Source organism: Humulus lupulus, chromosome 6 (genome assembly GCF_963169125.1).
Source record: "Humulus lupulus chromosome 6, drHumLupu1.1, whole genome shotgun sequence".
In the NCBI taxonomy this organism is placed as follows: Eukaryota; Viridiplantae; Streptophyta; class Magnoliopsida; order Rosales; family Cannabaceae; genus Humulus; species Humulus lupulus.
In genome coordinates this window covers 57,499,140-57,506,081 of record NC_084798.1, presented here as the reverse complement: position 1 = coordinate 57,506,081, position 6,942 = coordinate 57,499,140, and the positions used below count along the sequence as shown (strand labels likewise).

General features: G+C 34.4%; 1 long non-coding RNA gene across 1 annotated transcript; it reads right to left on the bottom strand.

Annotated features, from left to right (window-relative positions):
* Positions 1–675: 675 nt before the first annotated feature.
* Positions 676–4,294, bottom strand: LOC133784035 (uncharacterized). The gene is made up of 3 exons (XR_009871089.1): positions 4,140–4,294; positions 3,955–4,023; positions 676–921 (listed from the first exon to the last, which is right to left on the bottom strand). It is a non-coding gene; the product is annotated as an uncharacterized LOC133784035 (long non-coding RNA).
* Positions 4,295–6,942: the final 2,648 nt, after the last annotated feature.

Below are 6,942 nucleotides of genomic sequence, written 5' to 3'. Positions count from 1 at the left end.
GCTACTCATTCTTTAGTATCTAGTAGAGTGATAGACAAATTGTGTAGACCATGTGAGTTTCATGATGTGGCATTTGTGACTTTGTTGCCTACTGGGGAATTGGTAGTCTCCAGGAGATCGGCTAGATCATTACCAATAGAGTTGATAATAGAGAGATGTCGGTAGATTTGATTGAGCTGGCAATGAAAGATTTTGACATGATTTTTGGTATAGATTGGTTGGCTCAGTACGGAGCAACCATAGATTGTAAAAGAAGAATGGTGACTTTTGAACTTGAGGGAAAGGACCCATTTGTATTTGTTGGTACTATAAAGGGATCCCACATTCCTATGATATCGACACTAAAGGCTAGATACCTATTGCAAGGAGGTTACATATGATTCCTAGCGAGCGTAGTGGATACCACCAGGGATGGGCTGGTCAGGCCGGCAGAGACAAAATTGGTCTATGAGTTCTTAGATGTGTTCCCAGAGGACCTACCGGGGTTACCGCTACATCGGGAGGTTGAGTTTGTCATTGAGTTGGCACCAAGGACAGAACCAGTATCTAGAGAACCATACAGGATGGCTCTGGCTGAATTGAAGGTACAATTATAGGAGTTACTTGATTTGGGATTCATTATGTAACGACCCCGTAAAAAGGACCAACATAATTGCAGAAAACATCTTACTTTCGTTTAATTAAAAGACTCAAAAATTCGTACAAAAAAAACTTTGAAATACGTACTTAGATTAGAAGCACGCGCATGCTTAAAATAAGATTACAGTATTTGAAACTTTAAAACAACCTAAACATAAACGACATAAAGTTTTTACACAACTTAGAAATTGACAAAAGCATAGCGACTTCCACAGTCAGGCCACATGTACATTATGCATGACAGACTTAGCGCTCACTGATCCGTCTTACATTTTTGCTTACCTACAACATGAAACAACTAGGTAAGCGAAATGCTTAGTAAGAACAACTTAACATACATAGCATAAAGAATACAAACAGGAAGCCCTAACAGTGATCATACATATATTCAACCATAAATAGGGTTTTGGAAGATCGAACCCTAACATACAATTCAAGAACGTGTGAACGTCCTATCAAACTTACGGTCATGCCCAATAACTAGATTCCGTAACTAAGTAAACATGCACGCAAAAAATCCCAGAGCAGGTGGTTATATACATATGATCTTAACTCATAACATACTTGTCATACCTAACATGCATATCATACACTTATCATCTTATCATCCTTAACATGCATATCATACTTATCATCTTATCATACTTAACATGTATAACATACATATCATACTTATCATACTTAACTTACATATCACACATATTGTACTTATCATCTTATCATACTTAACTTACTTATCATACATATCGTACTTATCATTTTATCATACTTAACATGCATATTATACATATCGTACTTATCATCTTATCATACTTAACTTACATATCATATGCTTACTTATCATACATATCGAACTTATCATGTTATCATACTTTACTTACATATCATACATATGGTACTTATCATCTTATCATACTTAATTAACTTAACTTACTCAGCACAAACACGGGTGTATACTTAGCATACACCAATTATTAAGACTCCTAGGAGAATTCAACATACTCTCATAATCTTAATGGCTTGATTTCAGAATCATCTTACATATGTGTCACGGAGTTTAACCGGACTCTTATGTCGCGGGTGTTAAACCAGATGTCTTACTTACATGTCACGGAGTTTAACCAGACTCTTATGTCGCGGGTGTTAAACTAGACGTCTTACTTATAATAGTGGACAACTAAGCTTACTTACAAAGTCACTGGAGGCATCCGATGCTTGCTTATGTACTTATCAGGAGCTACCGAGTTCTTACTTACTTGATACCGGCAGTTAGTCGGATGTCATAATCATAACTGCTTACCTTACTTATGAGTATGTGGACCTCCTTAGGACAACAGTCTTAAGTAACCTTCTAGAACTAGTTTTCAACTTTGTACTTGAGCCTTAAATTAAAAATAGTCATGTCATGTTTTAGCCAAACATTCATAAGTTGTCTTACCAATTGTCCTTAGCGGGTAAGCAGGAGCCTAGAAATAAGCTTTCCCGTGCAAATAACATTGTAATGGAATTCATATAGTGACTCGGATTAATTATGGCATTTGATTAATTAATTTTATGTCTTTAAGTTGAGAGATTAAGGAGGAAGTTAACTTAACTAATTTTCAATACTTTAAAAGCATTTGTTCTTAAATCTGAAAGCTTAGACTAAACCCTTGAATTTATAGCCTTATCACATTATTCATAAAACACATGCCTAAAAATAATGGTGCTGGAAATTTGGAAATAAATTCCCAATTGCATAACGAGACCATATTCTTAAGCCTAACTTCCATTATCGCTTTCTTATTTTCCTTGTAAAATAAAAGTATTAAAAGCTATCTCCTGATTTATTAAATCTGTAAAGGAAAGTGTTCTGAAATTAGAATTACCTAGTTTGAAAAATAGATTTTTCTTTTACTAATCTTTTAATTTAAAAATGTCTATTATAAGTAAATTAAGAAACCCATAAGTTTTATTATCCAAAAATATTTATTTTCTCAAATAACGAAATAACAAATTTTAGTCCTAAGTGATTATTATTTTTGTGAAAAAAAATAAAGTCCTAACTCACACAAGTGTACTATCTTACGAATTTTTAATAAAATATATTTTAAGCCAATTAAATCTTAACCCTAAATTCATAGAAAGTTATCTTTTATTTACTTTAAGAAAAAAAAACATAATTTGACGAGTGAATTATGACGTGAAGATTAAAAACTGAATCTGTCCAAAACATAGCTTGATTTGACAACCTTTTTAGAAAAATAAAACTCACAATCTATGAGGTATTTCTTAGTCAACTTTGGCAGGGCTTTTAATTAATATAAAAAAGTATAAATAAATAAAACCAACTATTTTTTTTTATTTTAAACTTGCAAAAATGTTGTTCAAACATGCACTCCCAAGCTGTCAGCTTTTTACTCCAGCTTGTACATCAATCATAAAAAGCTTATAACTTGACCTGGACATAACATTTTTGAGTGTTTTAAAATGCTAAAATCAATTACTCTTCATAAATTATGAAATTAGGAGAGTTCCATTTGAATATTTTATCAATAGCCTAGTGTTTGGCCCGTTGTAAGCCACTGTAACAACACCATCTTGGCAGCAAACAGTTTTGAGCATCTAAGTTAGAAAATTCATAACTCCCAAACTATAGTGAATTTAAAAAAAAATGTTTTATAAGTTCAATATTCAGTATACAAAAATTCTAGTTAAGATTTCAGCCACAAATAATTAGTTTAACCCATTCAAATCGTTACTGAAATTCCCAGTATTAAAACTACCAGTCAACATTTTAGATTGCACATGCAATCCCAAAATGCTCATATCTTGAGTTATACAAAATGTTTTTCAGTGGTTAATGATTATAAAATGATGTAATCTTCCTAAATAATGTATTAGTAAAATCTCCATTTATAAACTAGGTCATTTAGGCACTGTAAAATGTGTTGGAATCTACTGTAATATTTTTGGCAGCAAGTTATTTTCAACAAAGCCTATGGAAACTTTTGATTTCCACTACCAAACAACCACAACTTACATGCATGAAAACCAAACACCCATAAAATAATATACATCAACTCACTTGTTTTAACACAAAATATGACCCAAAAACTCAGATTGTAGGATCACTCAAAAAGATTTAAGGTCAAGAATCAAGATTTTTCCTTTGTATTCAAGCTTTGAGTTTGGCTTCTAGGTTTTGACTCTAAGCTTCCTAAATGCTTTACAACTTCTAACCTCTCCCCAATACCTCTTCAAGATCAGATTTTATTCAATAAAAGAAGAAAAAGAGAAGAAACACTAAAATTTCAAAACCCTACAAAAACTTACCTTGTTAATGTTCAAAGCTCAAAATATACCATAGAAGCTCTTGGATCTTGCATGCAACACTCCTAGGTTCTATATCAAAGATAAAATAGTGTTTTTAAGAGTGGAAACTCATAAAAAAAAAAATAGGAAAAAGAGAGTCCTAGGTTCAACATAAGGGAGACGAAAAGAAAATTTCATGAACTTACCTCTTTTGTGACTTGTTTCTTCAAGATAAGCCTAGGAGCTTCAATGGAGGCTTTTCATTTCCTTCGAGAGAGAGGGAGCATGAAATTTTGAGATTAAAGGGAGAGAAAAAGGGTCTGACTGTTGTAATTGGAATGAGAGAGAGAGAGAGAGAGAGAGAGAGAGAGAGGAGAAGAAGAAGAAGAAGAAGAAGAAGAAGAAGAAGAAGAAGAGAGGCTTTTGAGGTCTCAAGTTTGACTTTGGAGTTAAGAAAATGTGTGTAATGATTACGCAATTAAATAAATAAATAAAAATAATACAATAGACTATTCAATTCCCTTGTGCCTACCCCCTATAGAAAGAGCAAAATGCCCTCCCATTTTTTTTTCTCTCCTAGCCAAGCTTTTAAATAAAGCTACTTATTCACCAAGGCTAGAATTGTACTTTTGTACAAATGTAATTTCCTATAGTTTTCAAATAAGGAACTTAGGATTTTTAATTTAATTGAATGTCATACCAAATATATTTGATGACATTAGTCGTACTAAATACATATTACATATTTTTTTCCTATGTAAGTTTATTTGGTCTTAATTCCACCTTAAGAATGATTTAGTATTTTTCCATAGCTTGCTCATATTGAATTTTCTCGGAAAATTCATTAAAATTATTTGTTTTCCTATTCATAATTATTTTATGCTCAACTTAATTTTCCTTTCTCCATAATTATTGGAGAATATTTTAGATCTGAGATTTTCACGCGATTATGGATTTTGACTTGGCCCGCGACCACAGTCTTAGTTTGTTGCATAACCAAACTTAACATATAATAACTAATATTTAAACAAATAACTTACATACAAGATTAACTATATTTCTTACAAGTATAAAAAATACTTGGAAATAAAATTTCTGAGACTTAAATTTCCCGTAAACCCGAATTCTACCCAGTGCCCTAAAGGCGCGACGTTACACATTAGACCAAGCTTTTCACCATGGGGAGCGCATGTGTTGTTTGTTAAGTGGAAGGATGAGAGATTGAGAATGTGCATTGACTACAAGGAGTTTAACAAGTTGACTATAAAGAACAGGTATCCACTACCAATGATTGATGATCTGTTTAACCAGTTGCAAAGCAAGACAGAGTTTTCAAAGATTGATCTTTGATCTATTTATCACCAGCTAAGGATCAAAGAGGAGGATATCCCGAAGATAGCTTTTCGCACAAGGTACGAACACTACGAATTGGTAGTTATGCCATTTGGATTGACTAATGCCCCAACATCATTTATGGATCTAATGAACAGAGTGTTCAAGGATTATTTGGATAGATTTGTGATTGTCTTCATTGACGACATCCTAATCTACTTACAGTTAGAGGCAGAGCACGAGTAGAATCTTCGGTTGGTATTGTGTAGGTTAAGACATAAGCTATATGTCAGGTTTAAGAAGTATGAGTTCTGGTTACCTCAGGTAACATTCCTCGGTCACATTGTTAGTAAGGACGAGATTAAGGTAGATCAGGCCAAGAATGAGGTCGTATTGGATTGGCCAAGGCCAAGGAGTGCTTCGAAGATTAGAAGTTTCCTTGGATTGGAAGGATGCTATCAGCTTTTTGTGGAAGGATTCTCAAGAATTGTTGTACCATTGACAAATCTGACATGCAAGAAATTGAAGTTTTCTTGGTCAGACAGATGTGAGAACATCTTTCAAGAGTTGAAGTGGCAATTGATCACTTCTCCGGTATTGAACCTTCCTTTAAGAGCTCAAGAGAAGTTTGTGGTTTATTTCGATGCTTCGAGGCAGGGATTAGGTTGTGTTGTGATGCAAGCTGGTAAAGTTATCACTTATGCCTCATGAGAGTTGAAGGAATATGAACAGTGATACCCTACTCATGATCTAGAGTTGGCAACAGTGGTATTCACACTTAAGGTGTGGTGACATTATCTATATGGGGAGAAGTGTGAGATTTATACTGATCATAAAAGTTTGAAGTACATTTTCACACAAAAAGATCTGAATATGAGACAGAGACATTGGTTGGAGTTTGTAAAAGATTGATTGTGAGATTCTTTATCATCTAGGGAAATCCAACATGGTAGCAGATGCTCTGAGTTGGAGAGGCATAGGAAAGTTGTACAGTCTAAGTAGATATCCAGAGAATTGGTAGACGATATGGTTAGACTGGGGACAAAATTTGTGGTGGGTCGGTTAGCCAATATCACTTTGTAATCTTTACTCTTGGAGAGGATAAATGATCACCATATGAGTGACCCTCAATTGATGAAGAATAGAGGGGACGTCCTAGCTGGAGTAGATAAGGACTTTACTATTTCTGAGATGGGTCTGTTGAGATACAAGGATCGAATTTGTATTCCGATGAATGCTGGCATTAGACGAGAGATTATGGATGAGTCTCATACCTCTCCTTATTCATTTCACCCAAGCATCATGAAGTTTTACCAATACATGAAATCTTTATATTGGTGGCCAGGGATGAAGGGAGATGTAGTGGAAAATGTGGCTAAGTGCCTGACCTGTCAGCAAGTAGAGGCTGAACACCAGAGGTCGGCAGAGCTATTACAGCCTTTTGGTGTCCCTGAGTGGAAATGGGAGGAAATCACCATGGATTTTTTTGTGGGGTTCCCTAGGACGGTGGGCCAACATGACTTAGTATGGGTGACTATAAACAGATATACCAAGTCAGCTCATGTTCTATCTATGAGGAAAAACTTTACCCTTGACCAATATGTTGAATTATATGTTAGGGAGATTGTTCGTCTCCATTGGGCTTTGAAGTCTATTGTATCAGATCAGGAACCGACA